At 48.7% G+C, this 21,885-nt stretch overlaps 1 protein-coding gene across 2 annotated transcripts in view; it reads right to left on the bottom strand.

Moving 5' to 3' along the window:
* The window catches only part of SHB (SH2 domain containing adaptor protein B), a 139,080-nt gene that overhangs the window by 101,357 nt on the left and 15,838 nt on the right, over positions 1–21,885 (bottom strand). The gene's annotated exons all lie outside the window — the stretch shown is intronic.

Below are 21,885 nucleotides of genomic sequence, written 5' to 3' on the forward strand. Positions count from 1 at the left end.
GGTAAGAATGAGAAATGTGTTTCTGTGCCTAGAAAAAGGACTGGAAGGAAATTAAGTAAAGCACAGCGCCCATGGCTGTGCACACTGGCTCCCTCCCTCCCTGTCACCTGCTGGTCCACAAGGCTTCTCTGATCAAGCCCTCTAACCCAGGGAATGGACTAGTAGACACACAGGACCACTGAGCTTTCAGGCTCAGGGAACACTGTTCCACAGTCACACTATGGCCTCAAAAGCCTTGCCTCCATGGTACCAACCCCCTTGCTGTATCCTACACAGAGATGCCTAATTTGTAAACATGTGATGATTTCAGACCACTGTGGCCTTTGCCCTGAAAACCCCACAATGCTGCCACAGCGCCTGAAGCTTTCAACACCAGGGCGGTCTGATTGGTTCTGTTCATCTCCACCACCGCCCCCCGCCATGTCTATTCACAGCATAAAGGGGTACAAGCAAATGCTGGATGAGTCAGTGAGTTAATGAATCCAGGGACAGTCTGTTGGGCCATTTCTCTCTGCTGGGAAGCCCAGTGTCCATGCACGTAAGGAGTCTCTCACGGTAGGGCACTATAAACAAGCACATTTTTACCTAAGCACTTGTATACTTCTTGGCTTAGCCACTTCCTGGCTTGTATGACCTGAGGCAAGCCATGTGACTTACTTGACCTCTCTGTCCTTAGTTTCCCTCATTGATAAAGTTTGAATAATACTAAGATTTCCCTTATGAGGTCACTATGAGAATTGTTCCAGTATTTGTCAAACGCTTAGAACCACGCATATAGTAAAAGTAATAAGCATCACTGAAGTATTCGGAAGTGAACGTATACATACATGCCTAGCATGTGCACTTGCACCTAGGCCTGCATGCACATGAATGCCCACATTCCCACGTGCTCCAGCACAGAATGGACCTTGATTTTGCTTTTCCCAGATGTGTTGTGAGGTCACGGCCAGTGGGCATAGAAAGAGAGGGGCCACAGTCTGCCTTAAGCAAAAATAACCCACTGAGCAAAGTCCAGCCAGTACCCTCACTGACAGCCAGGGCGCTGTGGACCCTGGTCACTCACACCAATCCAGTCATCTGCCTGGCCCAGGCTCTTCTTCCCCAGCTTGCTGCTCTGGGAGAGAACACCCGCCCCACCTAACCCTGTGACAGGTAGCCCCAGACCTGCCAGGCCTCAGTGAGCCACAACACCTCTCTCTGGGGATACGGAGTTACCAGAGCAAACACTGGCAGGCGCAACCACAGAGAAAGCCCAGATAAACACTGCCTGCCTTGCCGTCCTTCCTGTAGGTTTATGCGAGGCCTCACCTCTATAATCCCCTCCACAGGGCTTTTTGCTTTGACCTCAAGCTTCCACGGGGAGGGTGGGGGAGAGCAGAGGACAGATGCTCCAAGAGGGGATTTCAGGGAGTTTCAAAGACCCAGTCCAAAACTCTCTATTTGTGGGGCTTAGTACAACAGGTTCTTATCTGGACATGCCAGTACTTCAGGAGTTTGACATTTATGGTGGTGCCCAGGGCCAGCAACAGAGGCACATGGCCTCTGCAGTCCTATGGGGGCTCTGCTCTTGGTTCCATGATCTGTTGCCACCTTGAAATTATTATTAATAATTATTATTATGCCCTGGTGGGCCCCACAAGTTATGCTGTTGATCCTAATGGTCTTTCAATATCCAGAAGTTTCCATGGGGAACTTGAGGCCCAAACTCTAATCCCTTCTTCTCTCCACCTGGGCATCACTGGCTAAGTCACACTCCCTGTCAGGACCGTAGTTTCCCCATCTGTAAGATGGGAAGGGTTAAAAAAAAAAAAAAAAAAAAAAAAAAAGATGGGAAGGGTAGAGTGACCCCTGGGGCCAGAATTTTGGATTTCACAGGCCACTATAATTACCAAAAAAGCAGGGGGAAAGACACAGGATCACAACACTAAAAGAAACCCAACTACGGTCTGTCCTCAATGACATTTTTGAAAGGAAAGAAAAATAACAATAAATAGTAAAAAGGAAATGGAGAATAAAGCACAATCCTTTAAGGAATGAATGTAACTTTACAAAAAACTCCCTAACTCCCTAAAAGTAACTTTCCATTTTTCTAATTGCAGTAGAGGTTACTACGCTTTGAGGGAAAGCCCTGGATACATGGGCATTTCAGTCCTTCCAACATTATTTTGAAAAGCCAAGGCCTCCTTTAGGTTGATGTGCATCTATGGCTTAAGGATGCTGGCTTTTCCTGCTCCCCCTCCTCTCTCCTCACTCACTCCAAAGGTACATTCTAGACCACCACTGAGGACTGGTCTCTATGAAACACCAACACAGTGCTTGACAGCAGCCTCATGAATCACGCACAAACTGGCCCTAATTTATTAGTTCACATGGTAAAATTACCTTCCGAATGGAATGTCATAAATCACCCACTACCGGAAACGTTCTATCCTTAAAGGGAGGCAAAGGTATCTTGAACTGAATCCCAGACTTATCAATTTCAAGAGCAAACTTTGATCCACTGCTGCTGTGTTAATCAAGTGATCTGGGAGGCCTAGCCCCTTGCTGATAGCACAGCTGCCACAAGACATCCCAACCCTCCACCAGTTTTCTTTCTTCACATATCTCTCTGTGGAGCCATGCTGAAGCCAACATGACTCACAGGGATGACTCCTGGAGACAAGGGTCCTAAGAACCTCAGACTAGCCCCTCCAAGAGCCTGTGCATTTTAGAGGATTAGAACTGGCAAGAGGCTTACAGAGGTGATGCTGACAATGAATAAAGAACCTATTATGTGCCAGGCACTTGACTGTGTGCTTTCACATACATGGTCTTATTTCATCTTGCTAGTTAGTTACATCATGTCCAGGTGACAAAATCAAAGCTCAGAGAGGTTTAGTAGTTTTCTAAGGCCACAGAGCACATAAGGAAGTGCAGGCCTCATTCCAAAACTTTGGCTCTTCTATGCCACCCACGGCCTGTTGCGTGAGTTTCTAATATCCTGGATTCCTTTCTCGACAGCAGGAGGAAATCTCTGAAGAGAGGTTTGAAAGGAAGAGGAGAAAGCTCTGCCAATTTGGCTCGGATGTGCCAACCTCGGGCAAGGGCCACCCCTGACACTCCCTCAGTCAGCTGGGTGCTGGAAGTCTCCCTTCCTCTTCCTCAGCCACCCTATGACTGTAGCACACCTGTAACCTGCCTGGGCCACACCTGGGGAAGCAGCGGCTTCCGCCTGCAGCCTGTAACTCTGTGTTCCACTTCCAGCAATTTCCTCCCTCCATCCCCTACTGCCTCATCCTTCCTGCCAGAAAGATCCCACCTCCTCCTCCTCCTCCTCCTCCCCACAACCACCACCAAAAATAGCACAGCAGCACACAGGCAGAGTCCTTACATTAGAGGGAATGAGGCAGTGGAGAGGCCCCAGGGCCTCTCTCCCCACATCCCCAAACCTTTGCACATGGAAGCATCACTCAGCATAGGAAGGGGAAGGAGAGCTAGAAGGTGAACGTGACCTCACCTCTTGCTTCATTAATAAGAATTAATACTTGGATAGTGCTCAGCATGCACTAAGTTATTGTTATTTTCAAGGAGGCCTGTAAAGTAAGTCTCATTTTTCTCATTGTAAAGTGGGAGGGAATTTTATGGTAGAGTTGGTTCATTTTTCATCTCATTAATGTTAAGCCCAGTTGGATTTGAAAAATCTAAGTGTCCACACAGACAGTGAAGACCAGAGAAACTGGAGGTGTCCTGCTGGTAGGAGAGGAGGCTTGGGGTCAGGGCAGCCAGCATGAAATCAACTATGTGCCCTTGCGGCCCAGAGGTGGTGGTGGTGATGGTGTCTGAGAGGGTGTTCAGGAATACTCCTGGGATAAAAGTGAACACCCCATCATCTTTGTGGGGGTCCTATCGTGTCCACTTCTAGGGGATAACACAGATGATGTGGGCTACCTGATGGGGGACCGGCGGGGGAGGATCCTTTCAATACCCCCACCTACTGCAAAAAAGAATGAACTCCTTGGAAACATTTAAACCAATGCCCCAGTTGACCAGAACTGGGTCTACCTAAGTGGTGTGGCTATATTCCCATCTCCCCACATTTCTGTCATGTCCATCCTCCAACCAATCTGTGGGCAACAGGTCTAAACAGATGGTGGTCCTGAGCTCCCTATCCATCCTGGACCCCATACATGGAGCTGTCACAGCTCAGGCATCTTGGGCTCATGGACCAGCTTGGGCAGGCTGTACAGCTCCCACCATCTTCCCTGCAGCCTTGGCTGGGAGAACTGGCATGGTGAGTAAGGCAGGGAGGCTCCTCAAAGGCTACCTTTTCCACCCAAGAAAAATTTTCTGTAAAATACCAACCCTCCCCAGAACTACCTCCCAGATTTAAGAAGGGGAGAGGGAGCTTGGGTTTTAAAAGAGAAATTGGATTCCCATTCATGAACTCCCTATACCAAGGGCACCTAACAAGTAAAACGGGTTCTGCCATTGATTAAATGAGCTGGGGTAATAATGGGGTTCACCCTTCACCATTAAAAATATTAACCTCATTCCTGGCCCAGTGATAAACCCATAAAGTCAGGGCCCACAAAGCTCTCTCAAGACCACACTTCCCATCTGCCATGTGAGAGGAGTGGGTACACCCTGGGGGTAAGCCAAGAAAGGACAAAGCCCTTTGAAAAGGACATGGACACTCCACAGAGCCAACTGCAGGTGGGCAGGAGGGAGAAATAATGCCATGACTTGCCATGGGTATGCAAGAGCCCAGGGGGTCTCATCTGTCTGGGGTCTTAATTAAAGTGATACTGTCACATGGTCCAACCTAGCTTCCCAAAAGCCAAACCTATCCACGGGCTGTGTCAACTTCTGCTACTAGAGAGGGACATTGTCTCCCTCTATTTATTTAGATTTATTTTTTTATTCATTCATGAGAGACACAGAGAGAGAGGCAGAGATACAGGTAGAGGGACAAGCAAGTTCCCTGCAGGAGCCTGATGTGGGATTCAATCCCAGGACACCAGGATCACGCCCTGAGTCGAAGGCAGACACTCATCTGTTGACCGACCCAGGCGTCCCCTCCCTCAATTTTAGATTAAGAACTGCCACCAGGATGACAAAGAACCCAGCCTCCATGTCTCATGAACATAGTTGAATAGACCACGGAGCACTTATATTTTAGAGAATATGAAGAGGCATGTGTGCACAGTGCAGGATGGGTGGCTAAGCCCTAGAATAGGACAGAGATGTGTTCTCTGGGGTCGGAGAGGATAGAATGAGGACCACACAGTAGAGGTGATGGAAAAGATTTCAACTCAACTTGAGGAAGAATGTTTGATCAGACAGAGCTGGTCCAAACAGAGCAGGATGTCCTGGGGCGCCTGGGAGGCAACTCTCGATTTTGGCTCGGGCCACGATCCCAGGGTCGTGAGATCAAGCCTGTGTCAGTCTCCACATTTAGCTGGGAATCTGCTTGAGATGGTCTCTTCCCCTCCCTCTGCTCCTGCCCTGGCAGGTGCTCTCAGTATCTCTCTCTCTCTTTCTCTAAAATAAAGAAATCTAAAAAAATAGAACAGGATATTTTGAGACCTAGTGAGCTTCCAGGCACAGAAATCTCCAGGTAGAACTCGGTTGAGCACTCAGCCAGCAAAAGGACCTAGATTAAGATTCTCTGCCATTGGAAATTCCATGTTCCTCCCAGGATTTCTGTGTAACCCCAAAGCATGAGACCCAGGATCTGAGAGCTAGTGTTGAAAGAGCTGGTCCAAACTTATAAAAGTGTATTTCTCTTACTTCCACAGGAAGCCCCCAAAACTTCCCGGTTTTAGGGCCCAAAGGTGCTGCTCTACAGTAAAACTGGCTTATTTCCCAAAAGCGCATGAGGGTGGGAGGTTAGCTAAGCCTGCCTTGGGAGAAACGGCCATCTTAGATGAAGATGAGACACAGCTAAGCTAAGATGAGCTTAGCATCCCCAGATAGCTCCACTCCAAGGTGGGGACCCTGGCTACTCAGGGGAGGGAAGGGTTCAGCCTAAGCCTAGACAGGACCTCCCAACAGCAGGTGTTAGGTTGGGTACTGTGGGAGAAGCATAGAATCACATTCAGCAATGCCCTTGCTAGGCTAGGTTCCAGGGACACAAGAACAAATAGAGCTCAGTGTCTGTCCTCAAGGAGGGGGATGTCTTATATGAGAGATCCCCAAATTTCTCCTATACATAGCCAAATAGTAAATATTTTGGTTTGCAGTCTCTATGGCAACCACTCAACTCACTTGCCACTGTAATGCAAAAGCAGCCATAGGTACAACTAAATAAATGGGTGTGGCTGTGTGGCAATAAAACTTTATTTACAAAAACAGCAGCAGGACTTGGCCTAAGGGCCACAGTTTGCCCACCTTTGGTCTAGTCCAACAGTTCTCAACAGGCTGCACATTAGAATTACCTGGGGAGCTTTCACAAATAGCAATGCTTGAGCTCCACCCCGAATTCCACTTTAAGTGGTCAGAGGTAAAGGGCCTGGAATCTACGTTTTCTAAAACCTCCCCCAGGTGATTGTACCATGGAGCCAAGACTTAGAATCATCTCTCTAGCAGAAGAGAGGCACTTGTAATCCCACTATTATCTCACAATAATCCATTGGATTTCACAAACCCAGCCCAGGGGAAGTGACTCGCTCAAGGTCATACAGTGAGTCAAGAGACAAGGATTCCTAGCCCATGAGCGTTGCCCTGCACCACAGTAGATGCATAGATGGGCTCACACTCCCATCTCAGAGTCTGAGATGCAGGTGCCTTCTAGCTCATACTCCCTCATTCCAGGACAATGAAGACCCTAGAAAAATATACCAACCACATTCACCCAACCCACTCTAATGCATGGGACCTAGCCTCCCCCTAGACTGAATGTCAGTGACCTCATACTAATTACCAAAACACCTCCCTTTCTTTTGAGAAACAGCATTTTAACCAAAGTTTAAAAACAGTTTATTGGCATCTGGGAGGAACAAAAGAGGACTGTAAAAACTGTATTTCCTCAGTCCTAAGAAGTGCAGCCACAGGAAACTCTTTACCAATGACACCACTAAAGACCTGCCAAAACGTGCCGCCTGCCCAGAGTTCTGCCCACACAGGACTTGGGCACAAGGAACCCCCCAGAGCCGTGGGGAATGTTGCAAGAGCTTGGCTGACGCTGGGCAGCCACTGGCAGTGATGATCTCAACGTCTACAGAGCAAATGCACTCAGGCAGACAGGGCAAACTTAGGCATCCCTGACCTTGCAGGAGCTCTGCGGGTGGCCAGAGCGCCTCTAAGCCCCAGACCCTCCTTCCTCTCCATGGAGCCATAGGACAGTGAGGGGATCAAGACAGCAGGGATTACTACTGTAATATACTGCAGTAATAGCTACCCGGGGCTTTGTTCGGTTCCCTTAATACTCCTAACAACCCTATGGAGTGGGTTCTTGTATCGTTCCTGTTTTACAGATGAACAAACTGAGGCGCAAGGTGGCTGAGTAACTTGCCCAAGATGGACAGTCCGAGTGAAGACTCAAGGTCAGCAGCTCTGTCCCAGATGACAGCTCAAAGGATTTCACAGTGAATCTACCAATACGCCTAGCAATGGTTGGGGCTCAGCTGTATTATCCTAGCTCTGTCTGTACCTCCACTCAGCCTCCTAGGCCACACTTGGGGGCAGTCCCATGCTGGGCTCTGGGATACGAAGCAGAATCAGACACTACTGCGATCCTGCAGGAGATCCAGGCTAGTCAGGGGGAGGCATAGGTTCACAAATAGCTGTGAGGGGACAAAAAGTGACATTTCACATCCTGTCACACTCTAACAAGATTTTTTTTTTTTAATCTGGCTCTTGTCCCACTGCCTAAAGTTAGTTTCACTTAGTCCTGACAAGTTGTATAAGAGTTTTTAAAAATCAGGTCAAACCACATTTGGAGAGCTCCAAACAGCTCCCAGAATTTTATCCTTCGCTTACTCTGCAGTCTGGGCTTGGCTGTCCGGCTCCCACTCTCTCCCGCCCTGTGCCCCCATAGATGTGTGCTCCCGCCCATGCATTCCAAGCACGCCAGCGTTCAGCAGCCACAGAACAGGGTGGGTACACAGGCAGGCTGGAAGGGATCACCAGACTTTTAAGAGTGCCATGAGGCAGGCCTTTTCTTGTAAAAGCAATGGACCCAGGAGCCCCAGTCACCAACTCTTTCCATGTCAGAGGTCTCTGACTCTTCCCAAATATCCATGAAGTCATCACACCATGATTATAAACTTCCTAAACTGGAGCTCCAAGGTGGGGCCCATGTCCATGCAGCTTTCCAGTACCTGTGTCTCATGCAGGGCCCAGCACATAAAAAGGTGCCCAGTAATTGAAAAAATAAATTTTACCAGTGAGGAAACTGGCTCAGAGAGATTAAGAAACTTGCCCAAGGTCACACAGTGAAGGGAGACAGCAGGCCTGCCTGGGGACAAGGAGAAGCTGGGTGTAGAGAGTGATAGTGGGCAGGGTCCATGGGTGGTGGTGACTGGAAGATGACTAGAAGAGGGGAGAAAGGCAGATAAAGCCTCAGGGAGGAAGGGCCTGACCAAGAGAGAACAAAGACAGGCACCAGTAGCAGGCTAGAGAAGAGCCAGAGGGAGTGAGAAGATAGAAGTTTTTGAGACAGATTGTCAGCTGTGAAGAACAGGTTTCTAAACTCTTGAAGCTTATCAGGCAGGGCTGGCAGGAGGGCGTGACAACCCAGGACAATACTGTGCAGGAAAGGGTTTGCCACAGATGGTTTTCTTCCCTCGAAAAATGTAGATAACTTGTTAGAATGATGAGAAGCATCCTTAAGATAATGTGCTCTGTCAAATGCTGCTGTAAGGCCTTTATGCCTGTGATACGGTCCCCAAACCAGGTGACTGGAGTCTTAAAAAAAATTCAAAACTCTGTTCTGATTTGTCATTTGCATCTAAATCAGAAGATAACTGATAAAACGGGCTCTTTTACAAAAAAGTGCACTTTGAATGAGAAGCCCAAGAGAAAGCTGAGAGTAGGACTTTCTTACAGTAAAGGGACACCTGGGTGGCTCAGCAGTTGAATGCCTTCCTTTAGCCCAGGGCATGATCCCGGAGTCCCAGGATCGAGTCCCACATCAGGCTCCCTGCATGGAGCCGGCTTCTCTCTCTCTGCCTATGTCTCTGCCTCTCTCTCTGCCTATGTCTCTGCCTCTCTCTCTCTGTGTGTCTCTCATGAATACATAAATAAAACCTTAAAAAAAAAAAAAGACTTCCTTTCGGTATGGCAATGACTCTGTCATTAGCCTGTTTGTGCTGCAGCAGATTTCAAGGTTGCTAGATCCAAAGAAAAGGGGTCACAGCCAGGGCCAAAGACTGTATCCTATTTTGTGGCAAAGCAGTATGTGAATGAATGGATTCCATGCTTCTTGGCTCAGGCACTCTGATTTTACAACCCTCTGCCCCTCCCTCCCTGGGCCCTCCCCCATCTACAGAGCAGAGGTCACAGAGCCACATGGTCCCCTTGTAATCCCTACTTCCTGTAGATGCCAGTCTGGCTTTCTGAACAACCTCTTTAATTTGACCACACAACCTGCAGTTGCCCGGAAACGACTCTGGGGTAAGAAGCAGTTCAGGGAAGCTCAACTACCTTTAAGGCCGAGATGACCCCTCACTGGGGCCTGCCATCAACAGCCAGCCCTGGCAGGGGCCGTGCACAGGGAGACCCGGTTCTGATAGGCCAAACCCTCTCCAAGGTGGCTTACAAGTGAAAGGAAAGGGGAGAGCCCGAGGAATTCCGCCAGGGGGCTCCTGACAAGTCTGGCAGCTGGTGCTCTGCCCTCCACAAATCCCTGGGCCATAGTTTTATTTTAAGCCAGAATCGCTGGTTGGGGTTCTGAGGCCACACTTTAGAGCTGAGCCACGGATAGCAGCGTTGAGAGCAGCCCAATTCTCGCAATAAAACTGTTCCCAAAAGACAAGACTTGTTATTTGTCCTCAGAAATTCGCAAATTACCCCCACAGTTCCTCCCCTGAACCTCAGTTCCCTCAGAGAAATGCACACAGTGGCTGAATTTCAGACAGGCAGAGAGAGCCGGGCAATGCTAGCTCGTAGTCCTGCCTGGGCTGCTGGCTGGCAGCGTGTCTGACTCCGGGGGGGGAAATCTCAGCAGCCCTCATGGGGAGAACAGAGCGCTGGTCACCTGAGGGCTGTCGGGAGGAAATGAGACTGTGTGTGTGAAGCCACACAAAGGTCAATGAGGCCATTATCACTGAAGCCAGGCTGCAGAAGGATGCCTCCTCAGACGTGAATTAGCATATGTGAGGTGGAGGAGGGGATGCAGAGAAGGGACAAGTGCCTGGGCTCAGACCACTCTACTGAAGGAGATGAGGCAATCTCCTGCAAAGCTGTCCTGGCCACTGAGCTCCACACTGGTGAGGGTGGGCAGCTCTCTCTCCCGGGTTCTGGTGGAAGTGAGGGACAGAGCAGTAAAGAAACCAGGTGATAATGTCAGGTGGGTGTACAGCCAAGACTTGTCGAAATGGAGTCTGGGGTAGATTCTGAGGGCTCTGCTTTGGGGCTTTACTGGAAATGAAGAACATGTCAATGTTTTGAAGTGCAGGGGTAACATGCTCAGCAGGATGAGGGGTGATGCACTGGATGCGGGGCACTTGTGGGGTGTGGCATGGGAATGCGGCCATACGGGGAAAGGCAACAGGGCTGAACTAGAAGACACCTGCCCCAGAGATGTTTACAGGAAAGTTAACTTCGAAGACTCGGTGGTGGGACCAGAACAGGTGAAGTCTTAGGACATTTATCCTAGTTTAAGTCCTCTCTTCTCCAGGCTAAAGTGCCACAGCTTCACTTCTTCCAGCCAAGGATGGAGGGCCTTAGTGCAGTCACCACCAGGTGCTCTGTTTTTTCTCTACATACTAAGAAATGGACCCTTCTCACCAGATACCCAGAAAGCCCTTTTCACTGATCACTTTACCTTTGCCTGTAAGGGCTCTAGAGGCCTGAGCTGCCTTTCACACCATCACGCACATGTACGGATGAATCTACCACCCAGCAAGGAGCTCTGTGCAGCAGTGGGACTAAGTCATGACACTGCACAACTACACATGAGGTGGGGCAGGCAGACACAAGTAAGGCCCAAAGGCAATACCCCCAGGTGGGGAGCAGAAGAGAAAGACTGTGCCCGAGTTTTGCTGAGTGACAGGATCTGAGCTGAACCTGAGTTTGCTAGGCAGGATGAGGTGGTGGGAGGGACAGGCCATGCCAGCCTCAGGAATGGGCATGGGCAAAGCTGCAGAGAAGTAAAAATTCAGTGAGTTTAGGGAAGGATGCTCTCCAGCCTAGCAGGAAAAGGAAACAGGGACCACCTTCTATGGGCCCTTGAATGCCAGGTTATAGCAACTCAACTTTATTCCAGAAGGCAGGAGGAAGTCACCAAAGATTCTGAGAAGCCAAGTAACCAGATCACAGTTGCACTTCTACTGGAGGCGTGTAATGTCAGCTGTCCTTCGTAACAGGGTTGTAGGTGGGGCCGGCTCTGAATGCACAAAGCACTGCAGAGGAGATGGTTACGGTAGGAACCTGTGGATTGCCAAACTGTAGCCAGCCACAGTAAGCTTTTAAACACAGGTTTTATGAATAGTGCTTTGGGCCTCAGTGGAAACAACCTCATTCTCTACCTATTTCCTTTCTCATTCTTCAATTTTCTCCCGAGTTTCTGAGTATGGATCTCATGAGGAAGTCATTAGCAGGAGCTGCAGTCTGTTCTAATTATAAAGCATGCTATCAGTGCCAAGGCAGACGAGGGGATCATGCCCACATCTGGCCTCACAAAGACACCAGGGTGCGGGGTTAAAGCAGGCCAACGGTGGGACAAATGCCATGTCTGTCCTGCGCTGGGGTGTTGCACCAGTTACTTACACTCCTGTGCCTGGATCATGAAAGCACCTACAACGAGGGTTGTTGCCAGAATGAAGCAAAGAAGAGCTTAGCACAGCACCTGGCACAAAGTAGGAGCTTAGTACGTATTAGGGAAATCACCCATTATCTTTGGTTGTCATTTAACTGCAAACCTCAACTCCAAACTGTGCACATGCCCTTTAATTACTTAGGGACTGTTGTGTGATGACTAATATACTGGGTTGGGAGTAGGGAGGCCCAGCCCTGCTCAGGGGGCTCCCTGATTTTGGGTGATTTCCAGCAATTCTCTTCTCTACCCACAAGGCCCGCTCTCTCTGCCTCCTGGAGCAGCTGAGACAATACCAATGTGAGGACCCAGGGCAAACTATAAAGCACCCACGTGAGGGGTCAGTGCTCCCCTGGCTTCAACTCCAGCTAGGAGTGTAAGAAGGGATCTGCCTCAGTGGGAGAGGCATTTCCAACTTGCCCATCTGTTGGCTTCCCTCAGAAATCACTGTGACAGGCTCTTCGAAGGCCAGCCCAAGGAAGCAGATGCCACAGCCAGAACAGCAGGGGCTCATTTCCAGCCTGGCCAAGCATGGGCTTTCCTGGGGTGACACAGCCCAGCCTAGAAATCAAATTCCTGTTAATTCCCAGTATGGGCAGGGCCCTAAGTTTTCCCTGCATCCCTATGGTAACAAAGGCCCAACCAGGAGCCTCTTAGATCCATTACCACTGTTATAGAACCACACCACTTTGGCCAGGCCCCTGGAGCCCCTCAAATGCCTCTCACTGCCAGATCACCCATAGCCCCACCTGTTCTCTCTCCCTTTTTTTTTTTAATATTTTATTTATTTATTCATGAGAAGACACAGAGAGAGAGAAAGGCAGAGACACAGGCAGAGGGAGAAGCAGGCTCCATGCAGGGAGCCCGATGTGGGACTCGATCCTGGGTCTCCAGGATCACACCCTAGGCCGAAGGCAGGCACTAAACCGCTGAGCCACCTAGGGATCCTTCCCACCTGTTCTCGTTATGAGCTCCAAGCCTGTACCTTTCCCACCTGTAGTTCTATGATTTGGGCCAAGCTATGCTCTCCGCCTGGAGTACTCATTCTTTCCCCAGCCACTTTTCAGAGCCAGACTGAAACCTACTCCCATCTCCTCAAAGGAGCCTGCCCAGATCCCCCTCCAAGAATCAATCTGATGCCCCTGAAAAAAACAAAAATCCAATGCCCCTGGAACCCTGACCATCTTGCCATGCAGTGGAAAGCCTTGTGTCTGCTGCCCTGCCCCTAGTTTCTTTCCACCTGCTCCACAATGCCCTGTTCTATATTCCCCACTGTGCCTGTGCCAAGGGGCTCACCCAGCACCCATGTAGGGAACTGAACCTCTAATCTCCCCACCAACCCTCACGGACAAGTTAACTGCTCTCCATACTCAGACTCCAGGGACTGACATCTTAACCATGCATTTCTCAGTCTGGAAACCGTGAGTTGCATCCTCCCTGGAAAAGTGGTCTCTGGGGGCAGAGGGGCCAAATCACTTAGCTGAGTGGCCAGCTGCCTTGAGGCAGGAGAAGCCCAAGGTGACTGAGTCTGGGACTGCGTAGTGGGAAGGAGAGAATCTGAAGGTCAGTGGTATTCCCGCCACCCACCCCCACCCCCACCCCCCAACACAGGAACCATCAACTGAGTCAGCAGGTCCCGGGAAGAGCTGGGGCAGGCGCCTTTAATCCTCCCAGAACACGCTGGCAACAGGGAAAGCTCAGAGGGCCTCACGTCGAGGCCACAGCCCCTATGCTGAAGCCAGCAAGCTGAGGCGGTGACCTGGAGAGGCAGGCAAGCCCTGGCTCTGCCTGGCAGCCCACTCCAGCCTGCCACTGCACATAAATTATAGGGAGGAGGCCGATGGCCAACTGGCTTCAAGGCCAGCCCTGCCTTCTCTCCAGCACAAGGAAGCTTTGTGCAGCTCAACACCTCATTATCTGACATCTCAGCCACACCGGAAAGGGCAAATAATGGGGTAAGCGCGACACATGTTGTACAGACGTCCCTCCCTGCGCAAACCTGTCCTAGAGTCCCCACTCCCGATGGGGTAAGGCTCAACTAACTCCTTTGTATGGTATGTGCAGTCCTCCAACCTGGCCACAGATCTTTCCAGGAAAACCTCCTCCTGGTCTAATTTATTTATTCATTCAAGAAATCTTTGTTGAGCACCTACTATATGCTGGGCATGATGCTGAAGGAGCTGAAGGATCCTTAGGTCCCACCACCCCAAAGCCTGTGTAGATCCCATACAAGCTCCTACCTTGGAACTGTGCCTACAGGAGGTGCTCAATACTTGGTAGCTGTTATCGATCCCACTTGCCCCTAAAGAGGGAGGAAGTTGCTCTTCTCAGATGCCACTTGCCCACTTCCTTGTAAATCTTACCAGCACACACTAGAAAGGTAGGCACCAAAGTCACTCTGCTTGTTGGCGGCCCACCAAATACCTATCATTTAGAGTGTGCTGGCTGTTCTGGAGGGCACTGAGGCTTGGGGTGTTACCCTATTCTGGAGTTACTGAAGTCTGGGGACCTGGGGTTTCATGATACACGGGATCCTAAATCAACTTCCGTGAGGCCACTCGTATGACAAGCATCCCCAGGCCCACTCCAAGCTGTGTAAAGTATTCTCACTGCTACTCTCCTAGAGCTGTGACATATTTGACTGACTGCTCCTAGCAGGAGCACGGACATGGGTATAGAAAGAAAGGAAGGGTGGGAGATCAGGACGCCTCCTCAACAACTGAGTTGAACTGGTAAGGATGAAGAGGATAAAGGTACAATGCATGTAAAGATAGAGGGGCACATGGATAAAATCCTCGTAGAAGGCAAGAGGTTTCCAGCTGGTGGGCCAGGAAACATGAAGCAATGGGAAGCCTTTCAGAGAGGTAAGGGTCAGCTTGAAATTCATGCTATGAGTCTAAACATCATAGAAGCCAATGAAGACTGTTTAGGTAAAGACATGTCCAGAGTCACTTTTGAAAGACAGAAGATGAAGGATCAACCAGAAGAGTCAAGACTTAAGCACGGTGGGATGTCAGGTATGGGGTTTTTCTCTTGACAGCATTTGAAAAAGCTGTTAACAGTAAGCAATCTGACAATATATCAATTTCCTATAACTTTATAATGAGCCAGGCTGTACAAAAAGAGAGATTGCACACAAAACAACATAGTTGCAGGAAAATATGGTGCATCTTTAAAAGACTTATACTTTTTGATGTGAGAAGGAGGACAACTTCTGTGCAACTAAGTAATGATCAAAGATCTCATGGCATGTTGAGGTCAGAGACAGCCTGCAGGAACAAGGTGGTAGGAGGGGACTTCCATACAATTAGGAGATTTGTATAAAACACAGAACAAAGAGAACACAGGCCATGATTATAAAGAGATTTTATTTTTTTTTAAGATTTTATTTTTAAGTAATCTCTACAGCCAACATGGGGCTGGAACTTACAAGATCAAGAGTCGCACACTCCACTCACTGGGCCAGCCAGGCACCCTGTGCCTAAGGTTTTTGACCAGAGGTCTGCAAAATTTAATTTTTGTAGTCCAGTTTTATTGGAACACAGCCACACCTGGTCATTTATCTATTGTCTCTGGACATTTGTGTACTACAAGGTCAGAACTGAGCAGATGCAACAGAAACTGTGTTGTCCAAAGCCTAAAACACTTACTGGCTGGTCCTCTATAGAAAGTTCACTGGCTCCTGTGTGAGACACCTGGAGGCTCACACATCCAACAAGAACAAGTGACCACCATGGGAAGCAACATACTTATTCCCCAAGCCCCCCTGGGTTCCTCTCTGAGTCTGGCCCCCACAGGAGGCCACACATTTCTTTGAACGTCCTGGGGTGGCAAACCTTCCATACACTAGATTTCATTTCTGGAAATTGCCCAAGGCTTTTCCAAACCGATTCAGGTGAAAAGGTGGGTGATCATGCCAAGGAATGAAACATGTGTGCTTGCCAGGGGCAGGACGCGTGCCTTAAATGCTGGATGAATTGAAACTGCAGCGAGAAATGTGGTTTCATTATAAAGTTGTGTAACTTTATTTCTTGTGTCTTATTAATTGGGGACAACAGTCATCTGATGGTTGGGCCTCAGCCTAATAGTAAAAAAGCCTCGGTTGCTTGTGACTACCTCTTACAAGACTAACCACATTCCACAGGAACCTGCATGGGGGGAAAGAGGGCGGGGGGGGGGGGGGGGGCGCGAGATGGCTGTCCTGGCAAGTTTTTGAAAAAGACAGGGCCGTGTGACAGAGATGAGCACCTGGTTACTCTATATGTGGAGACACTAGGGCTCAGGGAGGGGCTAGGGCTTGTCCAAAGTCACTCAGCCATGGAACCCCGAGGTTCAATTTGTCCAGAATGGCTAGTGTTCCAGTTCTAAGCCGGAGGCTTAAGGAGTACGTCAAAAATGAGTACATGTTCTCAAGGAGCCTGGTATCCAGTAAGATGGGAATGTCAATAAAAAAACAAGGCTGGGGATGTCTGGGTGGCTCAGTGGTTGAGCTCAGGTTATGATCTGGGAGTCCTGGGATTGAGTCCCACATCAAGCACCCTCCCCTCGAGAGGGCAGCTCATAATCTCAGGCATGAGAGTGAGATATTTTCTTTTTGTGATAGTCCACGATCCTTACCCACAAGTACCTACACCCACCCTTCCATACAGGAAACTCTTCAAGACTGCAAGGCTTCACTGGGCACCTGTCATGTGCAAGGCCCAGTTCTGCCTGCCTCCTACCGGGAGGTTAACAGAGGGGAAAAACTGCAATCTGCCTTTGGAGCAGCAATATTCCCAGTCCCCTCTCCTGGCTAACTCCTTCAACTGACCACAGTCGTAAAGACAGCACAAATAGGAACGGAGAAGCAGAAGTAAATGAAAAGCAGGTTGTTCTTTTAGAGACAGCCAGAATAGATTTCTTCCAAAGGGGCAAGGGAAAATCCCCACACCTTCCCAGGTCAGGAATAATGCCAGTAAACCCCTCCACAATGGCCTTTCTCCTTTCAGGGAATAACCCAATGCACCAGCGGGAGTTAAGTGAGAGACGGGGTGCAGTTGTGGCTTCCTGTGCCTAGCAACACAGTCCAATAACAGGTCCCTGCCAGGCTAAGGCTGTGACCACAGACACAGAGAGATGATGTCCTGTTGGAGCACCGAGGGCCAGTGTTGGCACCGAGCAAGCCTGGTGAGCTTATAGAACAAAGGGCTTGTCACCACTTCCTGTGATCCTCATCGCCCACATTCCAACACAATGAGACACTCTCAGCCCTGGCTTTGACGTTCAGCAACTCATTCAGACAGCGGGGCTGAGAGGCAGAGAGCCTGCGCTGGCTTACCTTCCCATTCTCCTTTGCACTCGACACAGCATTAGCTTGTAAAAAAATCAAATAAATTATAAGTACCTCTGCTATTAAATAATGTTTGTTTTTAAAAATTGAAAAATACCCAATCTTCCAATGACGACCATTGTTCACATTTGGATCTATTTACTTACAGCCTTTTTTCCACAGGAGTATGTGGGAACGGGGTAGGGGGAGAATATGAATTTTGGTTTTTTATATCTTAGCCTTTTCCTGCTTGACTATTCTGCAGTGGAGTTACTCAAATCAGCTTTGGTTGGCTGCCTCCCTTTCCACTAGGTGCACAGGCCCCATACTGGCCATTTCTCGTGGTTGGATATTTAGGGGATTTCCAGTTTTTCACTTTCCCAGCTGCAATAGGTTACTGGTAACTAAATCACTGTGACTCCCTTTACTTTATCCTTAGGATCAATTCCTCTGAGGGGAAATTCTGGTCATAAGAGCAGCAACTTTTCAGCTTCTCTGTGTTGTACCCTCACTGTTCGCTGCCACTCTTTCTGACTTGGAACCAAGTTGACAACATTTTTAGGGCAACCCTGATTTATTAAGTCCTTTCACAGCAGCCTTAACAGCTGACTTCAGGATAGGGATAAGCGCTCTTAAAGATGGGAAGATAGGCTCAGAAAGTTCAAGCAACTTGTCCAAGGTCACAGACCCTCAACTTTGAATCCAGACTAAGACTAGTAGTGCTCATTCACTGCCCTATACTCCTTCTCTCATAGGCCCCTAGGCCAGCATTTGAGCAGTACTTTGTGGATATTTAAAAATCGACACATGATGGGCATTTGAATGGCACATTTGGTTGAGTATCCGACTCCTGATTTCAGCTCAGGTCATGATCTCAGGGTCCTGGAACTGAGGCCCCATACATCAGGTTCCCTGCTCAGGGCAGGTGTCTGCCTCTTTACCTCTGCCCCTCCCTTTGCTCATGCTTTCTCTCTCTCTCTCTCTCTCTCTCTCTCTCGCTCTCCAAAATAAATAAATAAATCTTTTAAAAAAATAGAAATAAAATTGATGACAATCGGTAATATACACAGCTTGCTACAAATCCCCGACACACCCTATGGGGGTATCTGGGTGGCTCAGTAGGTCATGATCTCAGAGTCCTGGGATTGAGTCCCAAGTTGGGAATCCCCACTCAGCAGGAAGCCTGCTTCTCCCTCTCCCTCTGTCCCCCACTTCCCCATAGTGCACTCTCTCTAATAAATAAAATCTTAAAAAAAAAAAAAAAGACACACCTATGATTTTAGATCCATCTGTCAATGCCAGTCAATGTTTTGACTATCTAGCTGCAGACCAATGCAGGGAAATGCCACAGTCCTTCAGCAAAAGAATTCTTTCTTTCTTTCTTTCTTTCTTTCTTTCTTTCTTTCTTTCTTCTTTCTTTCTTTCTTTCTTTCTTTCTTTCAGTTTATTTATTTATTTATTTATTTGGGAGAGACACACAGAGAGGCAGAGACACAGGCAGCGGCAGAGGGAGGAGCAGGCTCCATGCAAAGAGCCCGAGCAGGACTCAGATCCTGGGTCTCCAGGATTACGCCTTGGGCTGAAGGCAGACACCCAACCACTAAGCCACCCAAGTGTCCCAAGAGCTCTTTCTTTTATCCAGCAATGGGGATGATTCTCTTTTACCACTAAAGAACTCAGCATTAGAACATGCCATGCCTCTAACGGCTATCAGAATAAACTTTATAATGACAATCTCACTTGTCTCTGATGTTTAGATTGTGAAGGCAAGATGTCCTTAGACTTTACATTCAAACAAGTCTTTGAAATTCAAATACACAGATCTTCTAAGGAAGCTTGACTTTTTCCTACAAGAGAAGTCCTAATTTCCCTTTTAGAATTTTTAAAGAAAAGGTTGGGGGAGACAAGAACATATAAAGTTTTTGTTTTGTTTCAGTACCCTTTACATATCTAGAGTCCCTTCCCCATCCATAACTATAAGGTGATCATCAGGAATGTCCAGAATAAAATGATTCTGAATGAAAGTGTGCAACTGAAATTTACTCTCAGAGTAAGAAATGTTTGAGTGCAAACAGAACCTCAAGCTGTTGAACTTGAAGGAATACAACATTCTGACGTGCTTACAAAGTTGTGGAGAAATAGGTAAAACCAGAAGAAACCATCAAGAGCAAAGGGTTATGGGGTGGCTGGGTGGCTCAGCTGGCTGAGCATCAGACTCTTGATTTCCACTCAGGTCACAATCTCAGGGTTGTGAGATGGAGACCCACATTGGGCTCCACACTCAGCATGCAGTCTGCTTGTCCCTCTCCCTGCTTGCTCCTCCCCCATGCTCGTACTCTCTAAAAAATAAATAAAATATTTTTAAAAGATAAAAATTCAAAAAAAGAGCAAAGGGTTACGAGATTTTCTGGGATAACCATTCCCCAAAGGTTCAAACAGGAAAAAAATGGCATTCTAATTTAAAAAGAGAGGAATGGAATAGTACAAAAAAAAAAAATCAAGAATGAGCCCTCACCCTTATCCACTGACTACCCACTTCTTACTACCAAACTGGCTATTCAGCAGTCCTATGCGAGCTGTTACATTCAGCAATTTCTGCTTCCTCTAGAGGCTTCATGTCTAATAATCTTTAAGGCCTCCTCAAAACAAAGGATAGAAGTTCCTCAGCTTTTTCAAAACCAGGCCCACTTCTATCCTAGTGTGTGGGCGACAGAGAATCAGAATCAAGGGTGCAGGCAAAAATGAGAATGGGATGGGACAAGGGGAAGGAAGACCCCAGAAGCAGACCTGGGTTTGGTGTCTGCACTCTGACAATATTCAGGCCCAAGGCCTGTGTATGTGATCTGAGCCTTGACAATGTTCTCAGCCATCATGTGGGTGACTAGGAAGTGATGACACCAATTCCCACCATCTTGTCACTTTGCAGTCACACCACAGATGGCTTTCAGATGAATCCCGAGCCCCACAGAAGCTCAGCAAGCAGGAGTTGACTGACAGTCCAATTCCCCAAGCGCGTGCCCTGTGTGTGCAGCACGAGCCCCCTGAGCTGGACCCAGGGCACATTACTCCTGGGGCTTTACATTTACAAAGTGTTTCTTCTGGACTTGGAAAGCATGCTTTGCCCACCAGAGGGGCCTCTCTGATTCAATACTGAATATGGAAGGAGTTGGTCAGGGATCCTCAGGGGGCCCTTCGGCTGAGCCCAGCAAACATCATCAAGGCTAATGTTTCTTCCCTCTGGGGACCTGAGGGCTCCTGAGCAATTACTGCTTCTCGCAGAACTTCTCCCATGGAGGATGTCTGTCAAAGGTCAGCATCCCAGCAGTGTCCAGAGCCCCAGCATTTCCTTCTCCCTTTTGCATTCCCTTCTTAAGGCTCCAGCTACACCACTAGCAGCTTTACCATAGCTTCCTTCTACCTTCTTACCAACTGTCCCAACGTCCCAGAATGCCTCCAACCCTGGAGATGCTGTCATCCAATGGCAGAATTAAGCTTCAGTCTGAGGTTGGGGGGCCAGCTCTGTGGACCCCCAGAACAAACATTGCCATCTCCCTGACCTGCCCAGCTTCCCTCACAGCACAGACTGCCCATGTGGTGGCTCTGCCCTTGCCTGCTCTGCGTTTCTGCAGAAACAATGAGCTGAGGTGCTGTTGGACTCACAAAAGGCCTTCCCGCCCAACTCTCACACAAGCGCCACCGTGGAGATGTACCTCCATTTGCAGCTTGGGGCCCAGGGACTCCTGGCACAAGATATGTCTGACAGAATGTGGACAAATGCTCTGGTGGACCAGGTAATTCATAAACTCCCACACAAGGCATCTCATCTGTTGACAAGGTGATCCGGGAAAACCTGTCCCCTTGGCAAGTACTCAATTTTCCTCCATTGACCAGTGTCATCACAAGCTGCCTGAGCAGTCAGTCACAGTATTTCACAGCTTAAGGATGCAGACTGGGGTTAGGCCTTTACTGTCACTACCTCAGGCATCCCAGTCTCCTAACTGGGGTCCCCACCTCCAAGCTCTGCTTAGGCCTCACCCTCTGCACCCTCTAACCAATCCTCTTAAGCTACAGATAGACAGGTTTTCTTCAAGCACAGATCTGTCCCTGTTACTCCCCTGCTCTACCACTTCTCGTTACCCACAGAATAAAGGCCACATTCTGTGGTCCGGCCCTCAGGACCCCTGCCACTTGGCCTCGGCTCCCATTGCCGCATCTTGGCCCTTGTACCTTCTCACAGCCTCTCCCTCAGTCACCTGAGACCCTTCACAGTGCCCCCTCCTGAGACACTCTCCTCACATCCACTGATGTCTATGTAACCAAGTGCTCCCTTTCCACCAAGGCCCTGCTCCCTGCTGCCTCCTTCATGAAGCCTTCTCAGTGCTCCTTTGGCAGCATTATCCTGAGAACATATATAGAGTGCCTGGCCCAAACTGGACACTATCAACTCTACAGGTTTTATTTTTTAATTTATTTTATTTTTTATTTTTAAAGATTTTATTTATTTATGAGAGACAGAGAGAGAGAGAGAGAGAGAGAGGCAGAGACACAGACAGAGGGAGAAGCAGGCTCCATGCTGGGAGCCTGATGTGGGACTCGATCCTGGGTCCCCAGGATCAGGCTC

This window comes from Canis lupus, chromosome 11 (genome assembly GCF_011100685.1).
Source record: "Canis lupus familiaris isolate Mischka breed German Shepherd chromosome 11, alternate assembly UU_Cfam_GSD_1.0, whole genome shotgun sequence".
NCBI classification, from domain to species: Eukaryota; Metazoa; Chordata; class Mammalia; order Carnivora; family Canidae; genus Canis; species Canis lupus.